The 26,796-nt window shown below is 42.3% G+C and overlaps 1 protein-coding gene and 1 long non-coding RNA gene across 3 annotated transcripts in view; one reads left to right on the forward strand and one right to left on the reverse strand.

The window, feature by feature from the left end:
* The window catches only part of LOC109549456 (uncharacterized), a 663,670-nt gene extending 659,528 nt beyond the window's left edge, over positions 1-4,142 (forward strand). For both annotated transcript variants that reach the window (XM_073794754.1, XM_073794753.1), the window contains one exon: positions 74-4,142. The gene's annotated coding sequence lies outside the window, so the exon portion shown is untranslated. The remainder of the gene's footprint in view (positions 1-73) is intronic.
* LOC109549455 (uncharacterized) overlaps positions 1-26,796 on the reverse strand; it is a 55,228-nt gene that overhangs the window by 12,898 nt on the left and 15,534 nt on the right. The window contains exon 2 of the long non-coding RNA XR_002175744.3: positions 26,242-26,436. This is a non-coding gene — a long non-coding RNA (uncharacterized lncRNA). The remainder of the gene's footprint in view (positions 1-26,241; positions 26,437-26,796) is intronic.

Consider the following 26,796-nt stretch of genomic DNA (forward strand, 5'->3'; position numbering starts at 1 on the left):
CTACTTAAAAGGCAGTTTCTAGGGTAGTCAGTACTCTGACCCTACTCTCCTGTCTTTCTCCAATATCCTGCAGAGGCTGCCTGGTCACTAAATCCAACTAGAAGCCCAAACACAAGGAACCCATTGAGGCAGGGTGCAGTGTGGAGAAAGGTCAAGAATGGATCCAGCGGAGCCAGGAGAAGCTCTCTGGCAAGATGCCCCAGGCTCAGGTCAAGGTTTTTACGCTTCTTGTAAGATAAACGATATTAAAAGATGTTTGTGTGCCAAGGAGATTGATCCCACAGAGGAGAGATTGACAGTGGAGATAATTAGAAGAATGAGGTATTTGAAAATGTTAGAGGGGTGAATCCAAAGAGCAAGAGGAATGGTTTGTTTTGGAGGAGAGTAGAGACCGATCTTCAGTTGTTATAGGAGGGAAGGTACAAATGAAGGCAGGGTCGTGGAATCAGTGGAGGTAATCAGAGGGAATATTGGAGGGAATGTCTGTTTTTGTCTTTTTAGTAAAGTATGAAACTAAAACATCAGCTGGTAGGGAGGAGTGCCAGTGAGGGGAGAGAAGATGTACAACAGTCATCTCAGAGAACGATCAAGTGAATTTGATAGAGGAATGTAGGATTCTGATAGGTATTCTCTGTACACATCTGAACTTCGTGGTCACATGTTTGAAGTGAGTCTTCTAAGCAACATTGTGATTTTTTTCAACTTCTCAGGAGCAAGCTCAGACAAAGTGACTTGTTGGGCTTATCCAGGGGTTTTTCTAGGCAGGATTGGCCAAAGGAGAGCAAAGAAAGGAAGACAGGGAGTTTTGCAAGGGAGTAATTTTAATGATGGACCATAAAATATAAGCCGGATGATGAGAGAAGTGAGGATGAGAGGGGGAGAAAGAGATAGTGACAAAGCTGCAGAAGGGTGAATGGGTTTAAGATCAATGATGTCAGTCTCTGGCGGGCAAATGCTGGAGTGAATAAACTAGTAGGAGAGGAGATAACGGTATACAAGTGGGATGTGTGAAATCATGATTTTGGAGAGGAGGCAACTGCTGGAGATGGCAAAGTCTAGGGTGTGGCCATGTGTAGGTGGCTGAGATGCGATGGAGGAAGAAATGGTTAGAGCTGAGGAGGCCAAAGGTTGAAAGGTCAGAGTCATGCATAGATGGCCCACCTTCATGGATGCTGAATCTGCCAAAAATTATATAAGGCAGACATGAAGAAAAGAAGCAACCCAGATGCCCAAGCCATCACTCAATTAATAACAAAATAATAACAAATTTATACGGCACCCATAATATGCCAACCGCCATTCAAAGTACTTCATGTATTACCTCATTTAATTCTCACATCTACCCTAGCCACATTTTAAAGATGAGGAAACTGAGTCCCAGAGCCATTAGTTAACTTGTTCTAATCTCACAACTAGTAAATTACAGAGCCTGGATCCAACCCAGGCAATCTGATTCCAAGGTCTATGCCCTTAACTACATCTCTCCCCCACTGCTCAAAAAAACAAAAATAAAATGATACAATATATAATTAAAGCCAACACTTTGGAAATACTTCCTCTGTGCCAAATAATTTGGGGTAAAAAAGTCTAATGATGTGCTTCAAAGCAGCTGGAATTTTTGAAGTAGGAAAAAGACACCACGGGCAAAGGGAGATAACTCCCTCACCCTCAGACCCTGAGGTGTCTGGGCTGTGCAAGCTAAAACACTCACCAGTGGGAGGCTTGTGGGGAAGCTGCTTCACTGGGGGACAGAAAGTCTTTATGTAGATCCAGAAGGTGATGGGACCTTTTAGAGAGGAAGTTTGGGACATCAGAGGATTTGTTCATTCTTCACTGTGAATTCCAGGGAAGCACAGGGGTTTAAAAGCACAGGAGAGGCGGGGATAGATCAGACTTGGGAAGCCTAGAGGCATGTCCATTGATAAAGAACTAGCTGGGAGCACTTGTCTATGATGGTGACTAAGGAGAAAAGGATGGGGGGTGTGATTGGACAAGTCCTGGAGCATCAGTGACAGGAGTCTTGGATCTGGGAGGAGCTTTATACCTGCAATGATGGGAGACCCTCAGGGCAAGTGATCTGGTCCACAAATGTGTTTTTGGTCGTTATAGCCCCAGCATCTAGCACCCAGCCTGGTTTCCGACACAGAGTTGGAGCCTATGCTACACAAGGGATTATCTTCCTCTGCCCACCTCTCCTGCTTCATCTTAAACTACTGCTCTCCATGTTCACCCAGCTCCAACCACACCGAGCTCTGTTGTGTTTCGCAAACCCACCAGGTTCCTTCCCACCTCAGAATTTATATGCCCACCATGCTATCTGCCTGGACACCCCCAAGTTACCCCCGACCAGTTTCTCACATACCTGGCTCTTTCTTATCACTCAAATCTGTACTCAAATGTCATCACTTCATCGATGCCCACTTGACCGTCTACCTTTAACATCACATCCCAGCTCAGTTTCATCATCCTGTTTTACTTCCTTCATATTTCACTTATCACGGTTCACTTATGTGTTTATTCATGTACATATTACTTATTTCTTGTATATTTTCTATCTGTACTAAAGTGCCCATAAGGCAGAAGTGTAATCTGTCTGCCTTATCCTCCTGCCCTAGCACTTAAAATAAAAAACGCAGTAAATGTTAGTTGAAGACAAATGCATTAATGACTGCTCAAAAAAAGTTTGTTGAAATACATTCGCGATTTTTTTTTCATTCACAATTTTTGAGCACAAGAACTCTGGTATATCAGAAAAGCCGTCATAATTCAGAACAACCCTCTACAGCCCAGCAAGATCAAGGTCTGGCTTGCTATTTCCAAGCCAGCCCACCACACTGCATCTGCAACTAAGTGTGTGGGTTCACTGGCCAAAGCAGAACGATTCATAAGGGGAGTAGCAAATATTTGGCAGGCTCGTTTACCAGAGTCATTGCCACCGATTAAAAAGCAATTAATTATGGGAATTAAGGGAAGAGAATGGCCTGCATGTCCCTGGGCCACCTTTTTCTGAATGACTCGTATGGCCCAGGGCAAATCAAGACATAAAAGTAAAAATAAACCATGTGATCTGAAGCCACACTGCTGCGTTGACAATAAAACTGATGAGATGGTAGGTCACAGATAAGGTGACCTGACTGTAGAAGATTTTAAAGAGCTTGCCTTTGAACTTCAAAATGAACAGAGAAAGAAAAGGATTCTTAGAATTAAAAGACAAAATAATATAATTAAGAAAACACAGCATGGGTTAAAGAAAGATAAGATTTACTGCCCTGGAAAAACCAAAGAGAACCCATGCAAAGTGCTGTTGTGGTATGAAGCAACTGAGATAAGCCCTTTCCAGCTCCGAACAGAGGGTATTAGTTCGAAAGCAAAGGGGGCTTTGTCTCTTCCACTTGGTCAATTTGATATTTTATTTTCTGGTTAAGTTGACCTTTGAGTCTTACTCAAGTGACTTTTGACCTAGCTGTGGCATGGGGACCTGAAGCTCCATAAAACAGAACTCATTTGTTTACATTGCTTGGCCACTGTGCAATTCCTTCACTTTTTCCCTATTTTTAAAAATGGTTTTCCCACCTCAATTAAACCAACCCAGTCTTTCAGTTCACGGCTGCAGACAATAGCCTATGGCTTCAGTACATTCCAAAATTAAGAAGTACGTTTAGCAATCATTCAGTTAGTTCTCAACTCTGCACCCATTTTCTGGATGAGCAAAGAAAGCCCTAGAATGATGAAGGAGCTGAGAGCCCAGTACCTAGTGGCCAAGAGCCCAGTACCTAGTGACAGGTTATAGAGCAGAGAATCAAAATATTGAGTCAGGTGTTCCTGAGTTTGAATCCACCTCCACTATGTACTAGCTGTGTGACACTGACCATGGCTTTTGTATATTCAATAAACAAGACTATTTCTCCTGACTGAAATATTCCTCATCTATAATATGGTGAGAATTCCATTAATTCCATAGACATTTATTGTGCACAATCTGGGGATTCAGTACAGATACAACGCAAAATAGACACATGGAGTTTACTCTCTTTCAGTAAATTGGTAACTATGATTATTTTATTTAATTAGAACTCAGATGTTTTGAGAAGGGGATTTGTGAAAGAAACAAAGAATGATTTCTCCTACCCACTGCCAAGGCCAGGAAGACACTACCCCAAGAGGCGTAGAAGGCTTGTCTATGTCCCTGTTTGGGGCCTGCTGAAAAGGTTCCTAGCTCTCTCTCCTCCATAGCTAAAATTACGTATACAGGCTATTCTTTCTGCACCTTCGTATGTAGTATTCTAGAACAGTGTCTTCCATTCGGTGGAGGCTTAATACAGACCTTCCCAACATTTTCCATGTCGTGGCACACACGGAAAATTTAGCTTCTTAAGACCCTATGACCCAACACAGAAATTGGCAAAATTTTCAATAAAGGGCCAGATAGTAAATATGTCTGGCCGTGTGGGCCATGTGGTCTCTGTTGTAACTGTCAACTCTGCCCCTGTAGCTTGAAAGCGGCCACTTAAAAGATGGAAATGGATGAGTATGGCTGTGTTCCAATACAATTTGATTTATTAAAAATGGGTCCCTCAATGGATTTGGCTCACTGACTGTAGTTTGTCACCCCCTGGCCTAACACAAAGTAAAAAGTCAATAAATACTATTATTAGTCATTAATTCTAAAAATATTTACTGAGCACCTTCTATGCGCCAGACCCCATCCTGGGGCAAAATATTGAGTGAAAGGGTATAGTTCTTACCCTTACTAAGTTTACAGTCTACTTTCTAAATAAGTATTTACAAAATAAGAAGCAATATGAGATAAAATGTGGTTTGAGATAAAGAACAATCTAACATCAAAGGTCAAGAACTAATACTGCTTATAAGCTCCCAGAGGGTGAGAAACAAATCTTCTATTCCTATTAAATCTTTTTGCCAGGCACAGTACCGGGCACATCTTAATCACATCAATGAAAACTTGCGGACTTTAATATGACAGTAGGGGATTGAGGTTGTCATGGAGACTATTGAATATCCCTGCGTTTTCCTATCACTACAACCTCCTTTCTCTTTGCAGAGGTAGTGAAAAGGGGCAGGCTAACTGACATGACTAATTTTGTCCTTGGTTTCAAGGCCATAGGCAATACTAAGGCAACTCGTTCAAATTCTGAAACTCAAATGACCTTGAGAAAATTTGATGAAAAACAGTATATCACCTCAAAACCTTATCTTAACCTAGGTCCCCCCTCTCAACCCCACAAGAAATGTAGAGCCTAGACAAGGGCTTTCAGGGAGTTTATTTTGGAGAAGTGGCCCCGAGGAACAGAAGAAGGATTGTGAAGAGGGAAACAGGGATGAAGAAAAGCCTGTCCAGGGCGCCCGGTTGAGCTGGTCAGCACTGTGGGCATCCGCAGCTCAGTCCTGCTTCCTCCCTCCAGGGCAGCCTTGTGCAGTGTGTGCGTAACAGCGACCTGAGGGGCAGATGGGGGGAATGTTTACCCGCCTGCTCCCATCCCCCACTGGCCAAGGCTTATCCCAGGAGCTGCCAGCTCTCTCATGCTCTCAGGGGTGCATATGCTCCAGAATGTCTGCGCAGGTGCCTTCAGGAACCTCACCTTGGCCATGTCATAGGCACTCCAGGGCAGAAAGTAAGAGCCTCAGGTGCAGCTGAGGCCAGATCCTGTTAAGTTTGACCCGAATGGTAGCTGGTTACTGCAGCAATGGGTAGAGTAGGAAATGTAGACCAAGAGGAGGTAAGATGATACAAAAGAGATGTCCAGTCCAGTCATGTATACACAGTCAGCCGAAATATAGCCGGTGCACCAAGGAAAGATCTATGCTCTGTACACAGTGAACAGCCAGCCAGCTGCCTACCAGCAATTCTCACACCAACCTTCCTCCACTGATTACACTGATCACAATAATGGTCATAATTCACCTTTGTGTAGCATTCATATAGGACTTTTATGGACATTTGACTCACAGGACTCTGGTGATGTAACGAAAGACTGAATTATTATTCCTCCCTTTTCTCGGATAAGGAAGCAGAGCTTAGTTAAGTTAAAAGAACCACTTACCCTAAAGCAGCACCGTCCAGTGGAACTTTCTTTGATGCTGGAAATAAACATTCCACACATCGTGTAGCAGAGTAGCCATTAGCCACATGCAGTCACTGAGCATTCACAGCACGGCTCATAGGATTAAAGAGCTGAATTCTTATTTTACTTTTGTTTTAACGAATTCCAACTTGAGTTGGTTTTTTAAGTTTCTTTTTAACTGAAGTATAGTTGATTTAAAATATTTCTGGTGTACAGCAAAGTGATTCAGTGATACATATATATATATATATATATGTATTATTTTTCAGATTCTTTTCCATTATAAGTTATTACATGATATGGAATATAGTTCCCTGTGCTATACAGTAGGTCATTGTTGTTTTTTTATTTTATATATAATAGTATGTATCTGTTAATCCCAAATTCCCAATTTATCCCTCCCTCCTTGTTCCCCTATGGTAACCATAAGTTTGTTTTCTATTTCTGTTTTGTAAATAAGTTCATTTGTATCATTGTTTTAAGATTCCACATATCAGTGATATCATATGATATTTGTCTTTCTGTGCCCGACTTCACTTCACTTAGTGTGATAATCTCTAGGTCCATCCATGTTGCTGCATCTAATTTGAATTTAAATGGCCACATGTGGTTAGTGGCTACCATATTGAACAAAGCAGCAGTGGACACTGTATCTTTTTAATATACTGTATTCAAAATATTTTTCACTACTGAAGTATAATGAAAGAAGTGTGTTGACTTTCTCCATATTTCATCCTTGTTTACAGATTTAGTTCTAAGCAAAGCTATTTTACATACATGTTTCTGGTTGTTCTCCAGTCTTAACTGTCATGTAAGAAGGAGGGTCTCACCCAGAAACAGCACTGAATAACTAATACAGGCTGAAGCGGCAAGAAACTTCACAGCAACAGAACAAAGGACAGCTTCTCCTCCCTCTTCATACCTTGCATTCATGTTTTTAGTTTGCACCTGGACACAAGACCATTCTGTGCTTGCACGCACTGAGCAAAAAAATCCTGCACACCTAAAACCTTAGCATGTGCTTTAGGGAACAATGCACCTAAGATACCATTTGTGTAAGGTAAGGCTTGCGTGACTTTGGGGCATCCGTGACTAATAAATGGGAGATTTGAGAGGCTCTAATTCAAACCTTCTGAGCTTTAAGCCCAGGACTTTTCACTTCGTATCTTACCACTTCTTAATTCAAGTATGATAAGTATGTCAAATCCAAGTACATTCAATAAATGATTCACGAGCTACTAAGTTACAGTACAATTGTTATTTAAATATTTATGTGTTGTTTGGAGGGAAAGAGGCATTTTAAATCTAAAGACCGTAGCAGATCATCCATCCTGAATTGTTAGAGAATGAGGCACCTCTCCTTCATGCATTTTTCAGAAAACCGAAGCTTACTGTAACAAGACTAAGAATTCTAAAATCCTACCCACTTCTGCTGGAAATATTTCTGAAAGCACTCTCCCACTTTCTTAAGCAGAATACTTCAAACATGTTTACTCTTTCTTCCATTCACTTATATATTCATTCTTTCAAGAAATATAAAATAAATACTTCTCACGGACCACGCACTGAAAGGCTCTGGCCCTGGGGTAGACCCAGCAAATAAGTCGTTCTGCTCTCAAGGAATTCAGCGGGCTTGAACCAGCAGCCCCCCGTCCTGCTGTTATTCCTCAGGCTAGTACCGATATACTGCAAACGCTGTAATATACTGATGCCTTCCAAAGTAGTGCTTTTCCGTAGAAATCGAATGCGAGCCACTTAGGTGATTTTAAATTTTCCAGAAGCCATGTTTGAGAAAAGTCAAGGGAAAAAAATGGAAAATAAATAAATAAATAAATAATATTAAAACAAGTCAAGGGAAACAGATTATAATTAATTTTAATAATAGATCTTAATAGATCCTAAATGTTATCATTTCAACACGTGTTCAGTATTTAAAAATCATGAATGGCACGTTTTACATTTTTTCATAGTTTTCAAAGTCCCGCATGCATTTTACATACACAGCACAACTCCATTCAGACCAGTCACATCTCAGATGCTCAATAGACACATGTGGCCAGAGGCTTTTATTCTGGACATCAAAATTCGAGAGCTAATAAAGTATTCATGATTAATCGTCCCTTTATTAAACCAGAGCAGGCACTTAAATATTTTAACTTTGTAAGTCTGCTTCACCTTGTTTCTCACTTTTCCCCCTCACTCTCAGGCACCCCTTTTTCTTCTGGTGTTTTCACAAATGTGCTTCTCCAGTAAATGCCAGTGCCTCCCGTTATTCACGTATTCTGATAATCTAGAAGCTAGGAAAATTGGTAATAAAATAATTGTCTAAAAACAGGACTCTTTTACTCAGAGCTCTGAGTAAGGGCTAAAGAGACACATTTGTGAATAAAGCATATAAGTAATCATGTATGAACTTCCTAACACGGGTTTGACTTCAAGGAGCCTTCTACGTCTCTCTTTCAGCGGTTCCTTTACTTCTTGATCAGGGGTTTCCAGAGTGTAGTTCTCAGACCAACAGTATCAGCCTCACCTGGGGAGCTGTTAGAAACGCAGAGTGCTGGTCCCCACACCATCAGCCTCACCTGGGGAGCTGTGAGAAACGCAGAGTGCTGGTCCCCACACCAGACCTGCTGAATCAGAAACGCTGGGGATAAGGTGTAGCAATCTCTGTTACAACAAGCCTTCTGGGTGAGTCTGGTACCTGCTAAAGTTTGATAACCTTGGTTCTAAAAACTTCAGACAGTTGTCTACATAGATTTGAGATGAATGAGTATTCCTTCACTCTTCTATATCAGAATTGTTAATACTACTAATATAAGTGAGCAATAGAGCTGAAATATTATACATTTTATAAGCATTTTTAAACTGAAAAATCAAGTTGTATTGAAAAGACATCTCTTTGTTATGGATGGGAGGAGAGAGAGAGCAAATCATGGCATCTTCATTGTATGAAACTTTTTCAAAAAACAATATTTCAAATAGTCCCTCTGAGGTTTCCACACCTCAGGATAATCCTTTCTAGTACAATCCTGGGCCATGAGAGACAAGCCTTTATTTGGTAAATTGCGAGTAGTTCAGCCATGAAAGACCAGGTGGTCATGGAGAACCATCAAGATGCCCAGTCAACGTAGACTAACTCTTGTGATACGGTTTACAGATTTCACAGCAGATACAGTTATAACTGCATCTTGCATGTGTTTCTTCTCTGATTAAAACCACATAAAATAAAACATATCAGCAATTTCAATGTTTTAGGGCACAAATCTCCAGCCATACTACAAATAGTATGTCTCCGTGTGAGTGAGGTCAAATGTCTTATGCGTCTCAACTATCAAAAATAAACAACAAATTCCAGTCAGCCCTGCTAGAGGAAAGACTCAGTTAGCTTCCAGTGCCCTAAAGGAAAATGATATTGAGAAATCACTGTCATCAGCAGGGGGGATCAAAAGGGAGACAGCCTGAAAAAGTATAAAGTTGTGTTTAAAAATTATTTAAAATATTATTTCTCGTAGACTTCTCTGACAGTAATTATGTCACATTTATTGTGTGATTTGTTGTGATTTCTTTTTTATTCTAAGTAAAATATTCACATTTCACACTCTGATTTTGTAAGGTTTTTAAAAGGGAAACTCTAAATTTATTTTTTAACTTAAAAATAGAACTCAATTAATGCTTGTCAACCAAATAGAATGGAATTCATCGAATCATGTGGAGGACAGTTAACATTAATGATTCCTGGTGTACGCCAGGCAACCTGTTTAAACTGTTTGGAAACAGTGTTTCATTTACTTCTCACAAGACAGCCAGCCACATAAAGGTAGGCAGAACATTGTAAGTGTGTATTTTTGTCCGTATTTCTCTGCCAAGGAAAGGTTGAGCACAATGTTCACAGCTCGCCTTACAGCTAGTAAAGCAATAATGCAGGATTCAATCCCAGGACTTTGGGACAATATATTGTATCTGTCACCAAGTCATTATTCATATATTCAGTGGGTGAGGTCATGGTCAGTGCAAATTAGAGCAAAGAAGGGATGGGAGGCACAGGGCTCAGCACAGTGATAGTGGCAGTGGTGGAGGAACACACAGTCTTCAATGGGGTGGTGAGGAAAGGCCTCATCAACAAGGTAGTCCCTGAGCAGAGACTCAAGCAACATGAGAAATTAATTTAGCAAATATCAGAGGAGCGAAACTTGCAGGCAGAGGAGACAGCAAACACAAAATTTCTGAGGTGTTCTAAGATGTCTGATGAGCAAAAAGAAGGGCAGTAAGTAAAGGCTACATATGGTATCAGTTGGAACTGGGGTTGGCTGTGGTTTGCAGCTCGCAGAGGCCCTTATAAGCCCCCATAAGAACTTCAGCTTCTATTTGGAGCGAATTGCAAAGCCAGGGGAGGACACAGGGGAGTGACTTGATCTAACTGGCATTCTCCAAACTGACTGTGGCTGCTGGGTGGAGACTAGGCTGCAACAGTGAAGGCAGGGGACCAGGGAGAAGGCAACTGCAGTAACCCAGGTGAGATTAGAGAGACAATGGCAGAGGTGGTGACAAGTGGGCCAATCGTGGACATATTCTAAAGGCGGAGCCAAACGGATTTGCTGATGGTTGGTATCTGTGACGTATGAAAGAAAGAGAAGCCAAAGGTGACTCCAGTGTTTTGTTTTGTTTTGTTTTGTTTGGGGAGGTGGCAGTGGGGATTGCTGAGCCACTGAAAGAATGGAGTTTCCATTTATTCCAGGACTGTTATTGTTCTGGGTTATTTACGCAAATTATCTATAATCTTCATGTCAGCCCAACCCTGCAGGCAAGATGGTGGAACCACGAGAATCAACAAGATCCTGCCTGCCCCCAAAGCCCTCTGTGTCACACACAGGAGCACCTCCGTAACCCTGCGCAATAAGAGTTTACTTTTATGAAGGACTTAGCATGTGCCAGGCACAGTGCTAAACCTTCCTACGTTGATTTTCCCATATAATTCTCAAAGCAACTCCACCAGTAAGGCATTATTTTTCTAAGGCCTCATCATGTCCCTACCAGTACCAGCCAGGCAGCACTTTCTCTTCACCTCCCTCTTCCAAACTTCTTAAATCTGATGACCCCCAACCTCCTTTTTGTTCCTTCACACTTAGGATTAATAACTGCTTCCTGTGATTATTTCACTCTTATTTTTTTTTCTTTTTTGCCTTTGCAGTGCCCTCACACTTCACTCACAGTTCACCAGTTTACTCTGTTAAATTCTGCCTGTTGAAATAACTAAAGTGGTTTCTAGTTTCTACTCATAGAGTGAATCCCCATTTGCTTCCACAGTGTCATACCTCTGCCATGTCCCAGGCAATGTGCCAAGTGCTGGAGACATAAAGGTGATAAAGACCGAGGCCCTGACCTCAGGGATGCTAATGAGCTAGACAGACACATGCTTCCATGTTCAGTCCCTATAAACCAGTAGCCCATGCTACAAGTTAACATGCAAGTACTGTCAACAAAGTGTAGTGGCAGCACGGAGGGGAGAGTGACTGATTCTGACTGGAAGAATCCCAACAGCTGATGATGGGACCACTACTTGAAAGGAAAATAGGATTTAATTGAGAAAAGAAGTGGAGAATGGATGGAGGCAAAGGAAATGGCAAAAGCCCAGAAGAGCAGGAGTGCTTAGAATGTCAAGGGAATGAATATGTCTCAGTAGAACTGACAGAACTAAAAATGAAGGTGTGGAGGAGAGAGCGCTGGTTATGACGTTAGACAGAACTGGTTCTGACACTGGCCTTTGCTATTTACCAGCTGTATGACCTGTAGCAAGTTGCTTAACCTACCTGAGCCCTGTGGACTACACTGAAACGAAGAGGGTGGGAATTCCCTGGTGGTCCAGTGGTTAGGGCTCCGTGCTTCCACTGGAGTATTGAGAAAATGCATGGACAGAGCCGGGCACATAAAAAGGCTCAATAAGTATCAATTTTTCTTTCTCAAAAAAAAACAAAGAATGTCAAGGAAACGTGAGGAGCTCAGCAGAGTAGAAACAACACTGAATAGGTGATGAGAAAGTGCAGGAACTGAGGCAGAAAGAGTAAGGCGAGCCCTCAGATGGCATGAAAAGAATTTGGACTCTTGTTCTCCTGACACTAATGGGGTGTCATCAAAGGAATTTGGTCAGAGAGCAACATGGTCAGATCTGCCTTTCCAGAGATCACTCCCTCTCACCCCCAGAGAAGGAGGTAGGAAGCTGAGCTATGAATGGAACCCCAGGGACTGATAATGAGGGTTGAAGTAGGGCAGTGGAGGGGTGTGTGGAGGAAGGGGCAGGTCTGAATGGGATAATATGTGAGAAGTTATTTTGAAACATAAGGAATCCCAATAGAAAATTCAGGGTTGTTCTCAGTTTCCCTCCATCTGCCTGCCACTCTTAGTGCTAGCAGTGGCCCCATCCCAGGCGGGCAGGCAGTCCAGCCAGCTTCATATTCTAGGTCTTGTATACTCTTCTCTATTCCTCCTAGAACAGTAGTGGACACTCTGACAGGAGGCTCTTCAAATCTTATCTTGGTCAGTGTCTTTTCTCATTATTATGTCATTGTGTACTCGGCCATTAACTCCCGCCAGAGTTCAAGCCCTATTTAAGGAAGCTTAGTGGCTAGCGTTTGGTCGCATCTCTGAATAACTTCCTGGATTGAAAGATGGTGAAAAATATAGCATGGACTGGGGTTGGACCTGACTCTGTCATTTACTCGCTTCAGAAAGTCATGTCAACTCTCTAAACCTCATTTTCTAATTGGTACAATGGGAATCCCAATACCTACCTCATAGTAGGTAATTTACTGGGTTGTAAGAATGAAGTCTGTAAGACACCTGACATGGAGCTCAGCTCACTTGAATGCAAGGTCCCGGAGAGAAGAGATAAGTCTGCTGTGCTCGCCAACTCCATATTTACTGACTGGCTTTCTCATTCATATTAATACTTGCCTCTCTTTTTTTCTTTTATTTTTTGCTTACTCCTTGCATGAATGTCACAAGGCTTAATTCTGCTCTGCAGAGTTCTCATGGAAAGCAGAAATCCTGGAGAAAGCTCAATCATGAATTCTTTATACTACTCTGGCATCGCGACATGCAGCTTCCCAAAGCCTTCCATTTACATAAATTGATTGACCTTTCTTGGAAGCCAAGGATGGTTATATCCACAGCACGAGAGAGGAGAGGGAGATCCAAGAGGGGCAGTGATTTGGGGACTTGCACAAGGCTAGAATAATAAAGTTGGGACTCGAATCAAATCAGATGTGTCCAGCTCTATAGTTCATTCCGCCCTGAGCCATCAAGTGGTGTTAAGACAGCCAGAATTCTCTGCTGGGGATGTGGGAAGGATGTGTTGGAGAAAAATTGGTGACCATGCTCTCAAGCTAATGGAGAACAATAGGGCAGAGTGCTGAGCCCCTCCCCCGTCCCCAGAGGGGGCAGCTATCCTCATTTGGAATCTACATCTAGAGGTCTCCCTGCTTGTAATCTTTCTCTCTCCTTAGAGCAGGTCTACTGCAGATGCCGCCATTGATTTACATTTCTTTCTTTCCTTCCCTTTTTCTCCATAGTGCACGTTCCCCTTTCACTGCCCTCGACATCCCTACACATCTGCCCATTTCCTTTATAAAGGTACCTGCCATTAGGTGCCACCTCTTCCTTTTCCCCTTCTCTGTCCTTCAGCCCTATCCTTCCACATGCCTGTGTTAACTAAAGGGGGGCGTACACCTGCCCACATTATTTATGCCACACAAGGAATTAAAATTTAACATCTTTCCTTCCTGCCAATGACAAACCACTTTATACTGGAGCAAGGTGAGTGCTGAAGACAAAGCTGTATTGACAGAAACCAGAGCAAATATACCCTTTTCCCAAGCAAGACATAGTAGGAGACAGCTTTTTGTAGAGCAGTGGGGTAGGGTTGGGAAATAGGCAGACGTGGGTTCCAATGCCAGCATTCCCTCTTCTTCCTAACTCTGTGATTCTGTGCAAACAAGCATCTTGTCTTCCAGCAAAAGCTTTGCTGCTCCCAGGTACTGAAATATACCCCCACGTAGGACAAGGCAAATCATGTAACAAAATTATGTTTTCCATTTTGCCCTGGCCACCAGGAAGCTCACAGGTTTGTCTGGAACTCAATTTAAATAACAATATAGGAACCAATGATATCTACATCAATCCTAAATTACTCTCTGGTTTTCATCTTTTCCCCTCTTCATATTTTCCAGGATTATGACTTTTTATGTTTATATTCATAATTCCCTCATTTATTAAATGAGCATGGAAATGTCTTTTTTTGAATCTTTATAAATCAAACCATAGTAGCATAGTATAAATTAATAAATAATCTCTCTGCATTCCATTTTCATACCTATAAATAGGGATATAAGCACCTACCATGCAGCATTATTATAAGGGCAAAATGAGATAAAATACATAGTTTTTAGCACAGCCTTGAATATGGAAGATGCCTAATTAAATATGAGTGTTCCCCTTCCCCTGCTGAGACTGAAAAGAGTTGGCTGCCATGTGTGGTCCATTGAAGCATTTTCAATCAGATGTGTCAGCTCTGAGGCATGGGAACATGTAGCCAAATTTAAAGTATCCCACAGACACAGGAGCATCCCCCAACCTGTTTCAAAGCTGGTGCAAAGATTGCAGCCTTCTTCTGCTCTTCAGGACTCTCAGGCTGTACTACCAAGTCATGGAGAATGATGAGAATTATGTGATGTTGGTGTCTAATAGATCATGATCTTGGGCAATTTCTTAATCTCTCTGAAGCCTCAGTTTATTCATCTAGAAAATGAGAATAATATTATTACCTCTAGCTTTAGGTTGTAGTGAAGATTATGTGAAATGAAAAACCTGGATTGTTTAGATCACGCTAAGTACTCAAAGTTAGCTGTTAACTTTAAGCCCAGTAATTAGTACTAAAGTTATTCCTTGTATTTTGCATTACCCTATCTCCTCTAATCTTCCCAAATTAGAAAGGAGTTATTATTATCTCCATTCTGCAGCTGAGGAAATTGAGGCTCAGATCTGTCTCCTGACTTCCTCAATTTCAAAAGCGATGAAAATAGATAGAAGATGTTTGCATGTAAAGGCTTTAGAGTTGCCTCGAGTTACAGTATGAGCCCGGGGAGTAACTTCAGGTACTGTCCACACCAAATTTGGATTTTAACACATGCAAGTCTAGGATGGAATGGCCATCACCTAACACAACACTAAGTTTATTGCAGGAATTCTAGAATTGCTTCTCTTTTAAACAGCTTTGTGGAAGAATAATTGATTCTCCACATAATAAAAACTGCACATAATGATTGTGTACAATGTGATGAGTCTGGATATATGCAAACACTCATACCATCACCACAGTCAAGGTCATAGGCATGTCCAACACCTCCCAGTTTCTTTATGTCCCCTTGTTATGGTTGTTGTTCTTGTTTCGTGGTAACAAGTACGAGATCTACTCTCAACAGATTTTAAAGCACACAATACCGTATGTTAACCACAGGCACGGCGTTGTACAGCAGAGTTCTAGATCTTGTCCATCAGCATGACTGACGCTTTATGCTCATTGAATAACAACTTTCCATCTCCATGGTCCCCTAGTCCCTGGCAACCACCACTGTATTCTCGGCTTCTATGAGTTTGACTACTACATGTAATCTCATATAAGTGGAATCAGGAGGTATTTGTCCTTCGGTGACTGACTGATTTCACTGAGCATAATGTCCTCCCATTTCGTCCATGTTGTTACAAATGGAGGATTTCCTCCGACTTTAAAGCGGAATAATATTCCATTGTACGTAATATATATTATGTTTTATCTACCCGTCTGTCATGGACACTTGGTTTTGTTTTCATATCTCACTGTGAATAATGTCGCCATGAATATGGGAGTGCAGATACAAATGAAAGCTGCAATGCAAAAGTAAAAACAATGGGTGGATACAGAGTCACACTCAGGAGACAAACTAACCCATTTTAAGCTAAGGAGAAAACTACATTCACATCAGCTTACTCCCGCCTGGAGCTGTCTGTTGTCCTCTAACAGATAAAGTACTGAGTGCCACTGGGATTGCTTCACCTTCGGAGCTTGGGAGCCAAAACAGATCTGGGCTTAAATCCCAGATTTGGGTGTTGTTAGCATATTAAGTCTTTGTTATCCTAATAAATACCTATCCCCTAAGCTTAAAAAGAGATAAGTAACCCAACTCCTCCAGTCTTGGACTTGAGGCTGAGTGAGATTCTGAGTCATTTAAAAAAAGACTTACTCATCAAGGAATCCAAGACACTTTCTTGTTAATGCAAGATAATTTTCAAGGCAGGTGCTGTAGGGAAAGACTTGTAAGTGAGGGAAAAAATATGTCTTTTCTGACCAAGAAGGGACTAGCCCATTTTGCATCCATCTTATTCAATCATGTCATCCATTTCAATCAAACCACTACATTTTACCCTCTGACAAAAACATTCAACTTATTCCATGAAGAACGGGTTCTAATATGAGCTACCCTGTCACATCAGGGAGATATCATAGTATTATATAAACTTCCATTTCTGCAAATGTTTCATCGGGATTCCCATGTTACCTACTCCTTAGAGATTGAGAAGATTTGCACTGCCTTCATACACCCCAAAACTCAGCATGATTTGTTCAAAATTTTACTAGTCAGCATCGAAATTTAAAAAAAAAAATGGTATATCATGCACAATGATAAACTACCCCATGTGGTTTGGATAAATTAAATACTTTAAGCTTTCAGTCTCCCTAAATGATTTGGAAATGAAACAGCCATGATTTATGACTCTAGCTGATAGACTAGATCTGAAGTTTACACTTTGAAAAATGCCATATTTAAATTCCCCTATAAATAAAAAATCATATTGCTCTAAAAATCCAGCCTAATGTATGTATGTAATAAATTAGAGATCCCCATATTGGGTGGAGAAATCTCCAGGACTGATGGCTTTCTTCCTTGCAAAAATGCACTGAGTGAACCAGACCTAGGTCTGTGTCTCTCTGCTACCACTTAATCAATAGTTACTGTTCCTTTCTGTCCAATCATTCATTTTCCCATCTCAGTGACCACTGTCAGAAGCGCCTGCATCAGCTCAGCTGTAGAGGTAACCTGGTGTGGTTTTTTTAATGTCTAGATCAACTATTTTTAATCAGGTGGTTTCCAAAATCTTGACATAAGTATTATTCTGGGTTCCTTGTGCTTTTGGTTTATATCTACAAATGACACAGTTGCTTTTGGGCTTTGCTTAGTGTTCTCAAAAAATAAAAGAACAGAAGCAGGTAAGAAAAATGATGCACGGTAGTGATAAAAAGCACTTGGAGAGGAATCAGTTGACTCCTAGTTAGTTTGACCTCTACCCCTTCCTGCCCTGTGACCTTGCGCTAAGTCCTTGCCCTCTCTGGGATTTTTATGTTGAAGGCATTGGCCTATTTGACTCCTAAATCCCCTTCTTTCACTGCCAATTACAGGCCAATGTTTAGAGTGCAGCAAACTAAATTCAAACCCTTTCGCAAGTTATTTATTCTCACTGACTCCCAATTTTCCCAGGTATAATTTGGAGATAATTATCCCTACTACACGGTACTGTCAGGAAGATTAGACAAGGTAACATATGCAAAGAACTCACCACAATTCCAGGCACAAAGTAAGTACTCAGTGAAAAGTAGTTGCCATTATTATTTTTATAATTATTATTATTACCAACATTTTCATGCTAGAAATTCTGCTAGACAATAACCTGACATTAAAGGGAAAAAATGAATATCACAAGCTTCAGGGAGGAGAGGACATCGAAGCAAGAGTCTTTCCTTATATCTATTTCATTCATATAGCATCCAAGCCAGCAAGTGGTAAAGGGAATTAAGAAGCATACTGAGTCTTCAGGACCCTCAAGACACTGGAAACTAAGATCCCACAGACCTGGACTCAAATTCCTTCTCCACCACTTACCAGGTCTTGGGGTTGGGAAAGTCATATAACCTTTCTGAGCTCAGAGATGCTCAAAATGCTATAAAATAAAGTGGTAATCCCAACTTTTTATGGTGGTAGTCAGCATTAAGTAAAACTGTGGCTATAAAGCACTGAACTTTTTATCCATCCCCTAATAAGTGCCCCCAAAATAAGAGTTGCTATTATTGTTATTGTTGTTGTCACTAGAAGTTTTCCAGCACAGCTTCCCTGGCCCCGCTGATCCCCAAGCCGATCCGCTGCTGGTGTTTTCAGATTTTCTCAGGAGTCCGAGTCACTTCTTGCTTTTACACAACTGGCACACTTGCCTCCCTTCTATTTTCTCTGCTTATTTTTTACAGAAATCCTCAGCTTGCTGAGAAGGGCTCTTGTCGCATTTATGATTCATGAGGCCCTGAGTATACAGATGGCATTATATAAATGTTTAATAATCACCATATGGTTTCCCTGAAAATTCTGTCACTCAACGAGGAATACGGACTGAAATAGATAAAAAGCAGACCTCCGTTCTCCTGTTCTCCCCTTTACTGTCGGTGGTCCATGAAATGGAGGGAATCAGCTCACAACAGCCTGGTAGGTGTTTAGAGAGCAGTGAACTTAGGAGGGTTGTAAAAGATAAATGCCTCCTATACTGGATATTACTCTTTTGTGTCCAAGACAGCTCAGGTGCTCCTCTAATATCCCAGTGCCTGTTTTAATTATTCTATTATGGGGCTGAGAAACCATGGGATTTTCAGCTGGGTCCATGTCCATCATGGCGTCGTTTCTCATGGCTGTTCCCTTCATGGGCCTTGCGGCAGCCAAGTATTTGTGAGGTTCTGCACTTGTGGATGGCGTTGCATAGTGATAGGGAGAGATGACATATTTGACAAATGGGAATCATGATTGTCTGGCCTCCTGGCAGTTGTTGATGTGTTCTCCTGACCTGTAAACGTTGCAGCTGACTGATTACAGTAATTGATTGAGAAAACATTTGTCAATAGCTTTCTAATGAAAAAGAGAGGTGAGGGGGAGAGATTGCTGGAGCTCCTAGGAGCTAGATTTTACTTAACAGCAGGAGCACTGAACCACATTATAGACAATCACTGAACTCCGTACGGCCACATATAAACGGAAATGCGATTCCTCTGGTCATTTGTGGCGCACCTACTACGTACAAGATCAGAGGTCAGAAACTGGTGATTTCCAAGTAGAATATGACCCTCAGCCTTTGTCTGGGTGTGCTGCTTAGTTAATCTGCACCGTCGTTTTGTTACAATCAGAAGCAAATTGCCCATATTTAAAATCAGAATATTGTACATTCAAACCTAGATTTCTAGCATCTCTTGGAAAAATCAGTACTCGGCAGCACTGGGCCAGCATTTCTGCAGGTCAGCGTTTGTATCGACTTGGGTAGCTGCTGCCTCTTGGAAATGGGCCATGTGATCCCAAGTTTGCCACATCCCTACCATTCCATTATGTCATTCATTACTGTGAACTAGCTGGGCCCTGTAGGATTTCCAGTTTGAGATCTCTGTTTCTGGTTCTGAAGACACACACGTGAGAAAATAGGATTCCAGGCCCTGCCTTAAAAGTACTCACAGTAGTATAACTGTTTACTATAGTAAATTCTAAATTTCTAGCAAAGAAGGAAAATTAGGCTTTCTGGACTATTAAAGATTCTGTACAGTAAAGCCATCTGGTATCTGTCATGATGGCTACCATATGCAGGAAACCATTTTCAAATTCTTTGCAATACCCTGTCTCTGGTGGTAGCTGGGATTGCAGTTGAAGGAGGACTAGCCCTGGAAGCATCACATTTGGGCGTGATTTGCAAGTGTGTCGTCGGGTTGCTGGTGACCTCAAGTGAGTCATTTATTGAACACTTCCCTAGGAATCCTATTCCTCTAGATCCAACTGGGTTAGAGATTGGAAAGTGTGCTGTAAACTGTAATGCTCTGAAACATGGACAGTAAACTATGGCAAACTGCTTTTGTAAATAAAGTTTTATTGGAACACAGCCACATCCATTTCTTTATGTATTAACTATGGCTGTCTTCACATTATGATGGCAGTGGTGAGTGGCTGGAACAGAGACCATATGGTCCACAAAGCCTAAAATATTTATGATCTGGCCCTTTAAGAAAACTTTGCAGGTCACTGCTCTATATAAAAGTTAGCTATAATAATAATAATGCACACTATTATTGAACCTGATTTCCTCTCCCTTGAGAAGGCATTTCAATATTTGCAGAGCCTACAAATCATTGCCATAATCCCCACTTTTCATCTGATTCCAGATGTGCTGAGATGTGACGCTAAGCTTTCTGCTGGATAGAGCCACTTTTTACTTGCTTTGGGGTAGTTAACTTCCTGACTGTGGAGTGTGCACGGCCTTGAATGAAGCTTGTCCCCAGCCCCACTTCTCTTCCTGGAATGACTTTCAGGGCCACTCCATCCTCTGAGACACCAAGGGGTAGGACTCAAAAGAAGCCTTTTGAAAGAGACTTAAGAAGTTCTTAACCTTATGGTGCCTCGTTTTCCTCATCTGCACAATGGGAAGAATGTTAAGACCCATCTCACAAAGTATTAGGAGGATAAAGGGAGGCAATGACCAACGAGACAAGTAGAAGAGTGAACGGTACAAATGCCTTATGTACACAGAAGTTCTGCCGGGTCTGGTGGGATGTGGCCCATGTCATTATTTCAGAATCTAAACTCCAGAACAGTGTTCTTCAAAGTATGATCACCAGGACACGTGGTTCAGAAAACTCTGGGCTTTGTTATGAATACAGATTCCAAGCCCTCACCCGAGGCTTTTCTAAAACAGAATTTGATCGGGGGGAACATCAGATTTCCCCAGGTGGACTCTTCAACAAGATCCCCAGATGATTTTGATGAACCCTAAAATTTGAGAACTGCTGCCGTAGGGATAGCACCCCCTGTTTCTGTACGTTGTGTCACAAAGACTCCGAAAGAGACAGGGAATTTGTGTCCAACAGCATGCGTGACAAGCCTGATGAGAGCTGGTGGTATGAATTATGAATCTCCTCTTGTCAGAGAAATCCCTTCAGGCAAGAAAGACCTGCTCTGGCTTTTAATGGAGTCGAGAGAAACTGGGAACCTAAAGAGTTCCTCCTCCAGACAGCTGTCTCATGTGGCTGCTCTCAAATCACTTCCTGCTCCGATGCCCAAACCCACACTGCAGCTAATTTAGTCCAGATGGATTCCCACCCACTGCTCATTGCACATGGGCGTTCTAGTGGGTGTTCCCAGGGCAACTTTACTTCCTCTCTTATGGGTCCTCTTTTAATGGATGAGGACACATGTGTAATGAGAACACTTAACACGCAGAACACATAGGGTTTAGTCATAAAATTCGTTTTCTTGCTTTTGTCCCCAACTGCTCTCTTAAACCTACTCAGTGGGGATAATAAGCGTTCTTCAGCCACTGGGTGAAATTTCAGGTCATCCCGTGGTCTGATAATTACCATAAGTCTCAAATGTATAATCTCCATTGAGAAATTAAAATATCCAGTCAAATACATTAATCAAAAGCCTTGCTTCCATTCAAGGATAAGACTCCCCTTCCACCCGGTTCACCCCAATATCTAGAGTCTGTGGTCCGCAGGTAACCTGTCCCAGAAAGGCTCACTTCTCACTCTCTCATTGGTCCCCTTCTCTACTGGCTACTTGTTATTTTTGATCCTGCTTCCCTTTCAGATGAAGGTGGAAGAGGAAAGAGAGGTGAGGGGGGTAAGAAAGTCCTTACTTAGCTGGTACTGTTGCAAAATAGCTTTGTTCCCGCTGGGTCCAAAAGACAAACCCTGCAAACTCTATACTTTTCAGAAGGTCATCTCCAAAATGCACCTAATGCCGTAACTGAGCCTGTCTACTGCCACCTCAGGTACACAGGACACAGATTAATCCAAGCCCATGGATAGAATTCTATACCTGTTCCTACTCCACACATGATGCACACACACACACACACACACACACACACACACAAAACCAGGTTGTCCCATGGGAGCTTGAGACCAGCTCTTTCTCCCCTGTGCCCACATCTGATCCAGAGGACACTCATGTATCTTTTGCCCCTGACACATCAGCTGTGTACAGGAAGGTGAAGTCACTCCGCTTTCATGCTGGAGTTCTCTGGAGGGAGTCAGTCATCAACTCACAACTTATCCACAACTCCTAGGGACACACATCAAGCTTTCTGCATGGTCTCACGGAAGCCCTCTCTCACTTAGCTTGAAATGAGGGGTAGACACCCCTAATCCCCTTCTTAGAGAGGGACTCACAGCCTTTCAACAGCTCTCCAGAATCGCCCTAGTGTAATTCTCTCTCAGTTTGCTCATGGTCATTTTAAATTCCACTGGAGAGAAAATGCTTTTTAAATTAATAAAACTGATTCTCAGATATTTCTTTTGAAATTCTTCTATGTTGATGTCTGACATCTGCTGAATCTTAACCTCATTAGTCGAAATTTCCAACAAACTAATCTTCAGTTGTTTCTATCCATCATGATGTCATTTTCAGGATTATTCTTGAGAGATGCACTTCTTTGAATAAAGCATGAAAAAGTCCTGAAATCACTCCTCTAGAAAAACACCAGGATCATACAAAATACTGCAATTAGCTCGGGCTCCCAGTTTAGGCTCAACCTCAGCAAAATTCTAGAGAGGTGCCAACACCTGCAGGCATCTGGGTCACTCCACTCTTCAGTAGGCCAGCCCCACCAGCCAGCGTGAAATGATGCTGTGTCACCTCTAGCTTGCCCTTTTCCATCCTGCAGTGTGACTGTTTCCTGCCATTTCCCCACCAGACCAAGAATTCCTGAGAACCCACATTGAGTATTTTCCTCATCTTGACATCTCCAAAGCTTCATCACGTAGAGGGCTCTCCACAAATGTTAACTGAGTGGAATAAAAATACCTTTTTCTTTCCAGACTCACCTCTGACCAGTCATCTCAGCCACAGTGAAAGGGAAAGGACTGCTGGCAGCTTACATGCAGATGTGAGATATGAGAGTATATCAAAATGTTAGGAAAAGGCATAGTGTTGATAGTGGAATCAGAGAGTCAGCCTTTCTTGTCCTCCAAGTTCATACCATGAGTCGGCACACCAGCAAAGAAGGATCCCCACACCTCTTACGTTTTATTGTAAATGTCCAGGTCCGTCCGGGTGCACCCCTGGAACACATTTATCACGTGACTTGCCCAGAGACGACCGGTCTGAGGCACAGATTCCTTGTTTGCTGGCTGCCTATTCTTTTTTTTTTTTTTTTTGGTAAAGAATGCAACCTTCAGGCTGTTTCACATAGGCTGTTGGGCTTTGCAGAGACAAGACAAAGCAAGTGGGATAAGGAAGGCTATTGTTCTCCTATGAAAGTAAGCCACAGACTGCTCAGATCTGAAGAAGCTCCAGAACAGGGCATGCATCTGCACCTGTGAACGCAGGTTTTCTTCTCCTGAGAATCACATTGCTTTACTGCACTGTCCCCTTGCTCTGTGCTCTCTCAGCATTTTGCTCACCCCTCAAGCAAAGAATTTATCATGCTTTGTTATGGGTAGTTCACAGATGCCTGTCCCTTTGAGACTCAGAGCTTTTGGGGGCCGAGGAGTTTTGTCTTATTTGTCTCAGAAAGCTGAGTACTTAAAACACGTAATTTTCGTTGAAAGGGTGGACATTAATGTTTGTTGGATGGATGGATAGATGGATGGATGGGTGGACAGGTGGCTGGCTGGCTGGATTTATCTCTTACACAGTTGCTATGTGGACATTAGAACTATGTATCCGAAGTCCACATTCTTTTTATCACAACATTCATTCATTCATCCATTCATTAATTGTCACTCGGTCTGTTATTCTTTCCGTTAGTGTTTAGAGGAAGTGTGTGGCTTAGCTCCTGGAACACAAAGTATCTACAGGAATGAATAGTGACCACAATCACGTGGGCCTGCATGTGAAGAACAAATCCCTCTGGAACAGACCAGCTTTAAGCCATCCCAGGCTGCAAAGACAGTGCTTGAATATTCACACCTCTTTGTTCTGGGCACGGCATGGTCCCTGTGGCTCTTCACAAAAGGACATGCCGTATAAGTCATGCTATGAGCAGTCCATTCTGCCCCTCTGACCCTAAAAGGCAAGCTACATGGGAAAGCACTTCCTCCTAAGCTGGTTAAAGGCTAGGAGGCAGGGGCAGGTAGGGTTTCCTTTTGGGGAAGGAGCACCTGGGAGAGACAGAAGGGCACAGGCAGTCTTGGTGGAGAAACAAGATTTACCTCCTGGGTGCAGTGAAAGGAGTGTCGTTGTATTGCTTGGTCCCAAGAACAACTCACCCCTTGCGATCAAACCTGCCAGCTGCTCCTGGAGGACTGGGGGGAGGCTGTCATCTCCCCAGACAAGGCAGCCAGTGCCCAAGGCAGTGCAGTCACTGAAGGGGAAGAGAACAGCCACCTTTCCCCCCTTTCACCTTGACAGCCTCCTGGTACAGGGGCATCCCTGCCTCTTCAGAGATGCATGCCATCCCACCATCTGGCTGTAAATTCAGGCAATTCTGTGTTCATCTCGCTTTGTCCACACCCCGGATCCTTTGCCTAGTTTGGAGCAATTTGTTTCCAACCTACATGTTCAGCTTCATCCATTGCCATGACCTGCAGCTAATGACCCTTTGATGTAATCACAGCAGGCCCCTTTGCTCCGGGCCTTCTCTCACATAGGTCCCTCTGCCTGGGATTCTCTTTGCACTTCCTTCTCTTGGAAAACTCCTGCACAGTTGTCAACTCTGCTACAAACACTTCCCAGTGTACCGAGGAATAGAGTCACTTTTATAAACTTTTCAAAAAAAAAATTCCTCTGCTCTTTACTTTTATGATGTGATTGCTATTGCTATTGCACACATCTTGAGGGCTTAAATCATCTTTGCATACTGTTTCAAGTGCCGCCTCCTCCAGGATGTCTTCCTGGTGTCCTTGCTTTTTATCCTGGGTCTGAGGCCAGCATAGCTGCCCTCCTTCATGCTCCCATAATGCTACCCCGGTAGCTCTCAAATGTTAGTGTGTTTCAGAATAACCCGGAAGACTTGTAAAAATGCAATTTTCTGGTCCCCATGCCCAGAGTTACTGGTTTAGTAGGTCTTATGTGGGACCCAAGAATTTTCATTCTATTACATTCCCAGTGATACTGATGCTGCTGGGCCAGGGATCACACTTTGAGAACTACTCGCCTACACTTACCTCAACCATAAGTCTTTCATCGAACTTAGAGCATGTTATAAATTACTTGTTTGTAATTCCGTCTCCTCCACTCAGTTAATCAGGCAGTATAAGATAATGAAAAGCATTACAAAGAAAGTAAATCACAGTGTGTTAGTTAGCTATTGTTGTGTAACAAATTACCCCAAAACTTAGCTTAAGACAACAAATGTTAGCTCATAGTTTCTGCAGGTCAGGAATCTGGGAACAGCTTAGTTAAATGGTTCTGGCTCACAGACTCTCTCGTGAAATTAGAGTCAATCAGTCAGCTGGGGCTGCAGCCTCATCGGAAAACTCAGCTGGGGGAGGAACCTGTTCTAAGCTCATGCACATGGTTGGTGGTAGGTCTTACTTCCTCACTGGTCGCTCTTCAGTTCCTCTCCACGTATACCACTCCATAGGATGCATTAATGTCCTCAAAACATGACAGCTGGCTTTCCCCAGAGCAAATGATCCCAAAGAGAGAGCACATACCCAAGATGGAAGCCATGGTCTTTTATAACCTAACCCTAGACGTGATATACCATCAATTTTGACATATGCAATCAGTCACACAGACAAACCCTAGCTCAGTGCGAGATGGGTCAACAACGTGGGTGTATCACCCAGAGGTTAGGTTCATTGAATGCTGGCTACCACACAGGACAGTGATAGGGAAAGGAGGTAATCCTGTTTATGCAGGATGTCTAGGGAAGACCTTTCCGAGGAGCTGCTGTGAAAACTGAGACCTAGATGAAGATAAACAGTCGCCGTTGTAAAGACATAGGGGTCTGCTTTTCCAGACAGAGGAAAAGCAAAAGCCCTGAGGCAGAAATGAGCTCGGCGTATTTGAAAAAAGAAAGTAAGCTAGTGTGGTTGTAGCAGAACCAGCAAGTAGTCAGAAGGGTCGCCATCATTACTAACAGCATCAGAAACAGTTTTTAAAATACCTACTGTGCTCGGGGTCTTCTTGGCAATGAAGAAAATGCATTGTTCCAAATTTCAAAGAACTGGTCTTTCCATTGAAGAGCACTCCATGTTTTTCAATTAGTGGAACAGGAAACAAATTTAGATAATTCACGATCAATACATCCTCATGACCACACCCACCGTTTCCTCCTGTATGATTTCCAATTCTGTCTAATCAACCTAGGAGCAAGAGTTTGAGAAACAAAAACAATTAATTGAGTGAAGCTAAGTCCACGATCTATATTCATCAAATTCAATGAGGACCTTTGCAGTATTGGAGAGTATACAACCTAGAATCAACTGAAGCTGGAAGAGACCTCAGAGGTCCTTCCACTGTTCCCTCTTCAACTCTGACTTGATTTTTAAGAAAAAGGAAACTGAACCCAGTGAGCTCAGAAACCCGTCCTCCATCCACTAAGTGGATTAATCACTTGCACGTACTCAGAGTAGGAGAAGAATGACTAAAATCTGGTCTCAGGATTTCTAAATCAGCCTGATTTCTGTAACCATAGGTGATCCAGAGGTTGCCTTAGGTGTGGG

The sequence above is a fragment of the Tursiops truncatus genome, chromosome 17, assembly GCF_011762595.2.
Source record: "Tursiops truncatus isolate mTurTru1 chromosome 17, mTurTru1.mat.Y, whole genome shotgun sequence".
NCBI lineage: Eukaryota > Metazoa > Chordata > Mammalia > Artiodactyla > Delphinidae > Tursiops > Tursiops truncatus.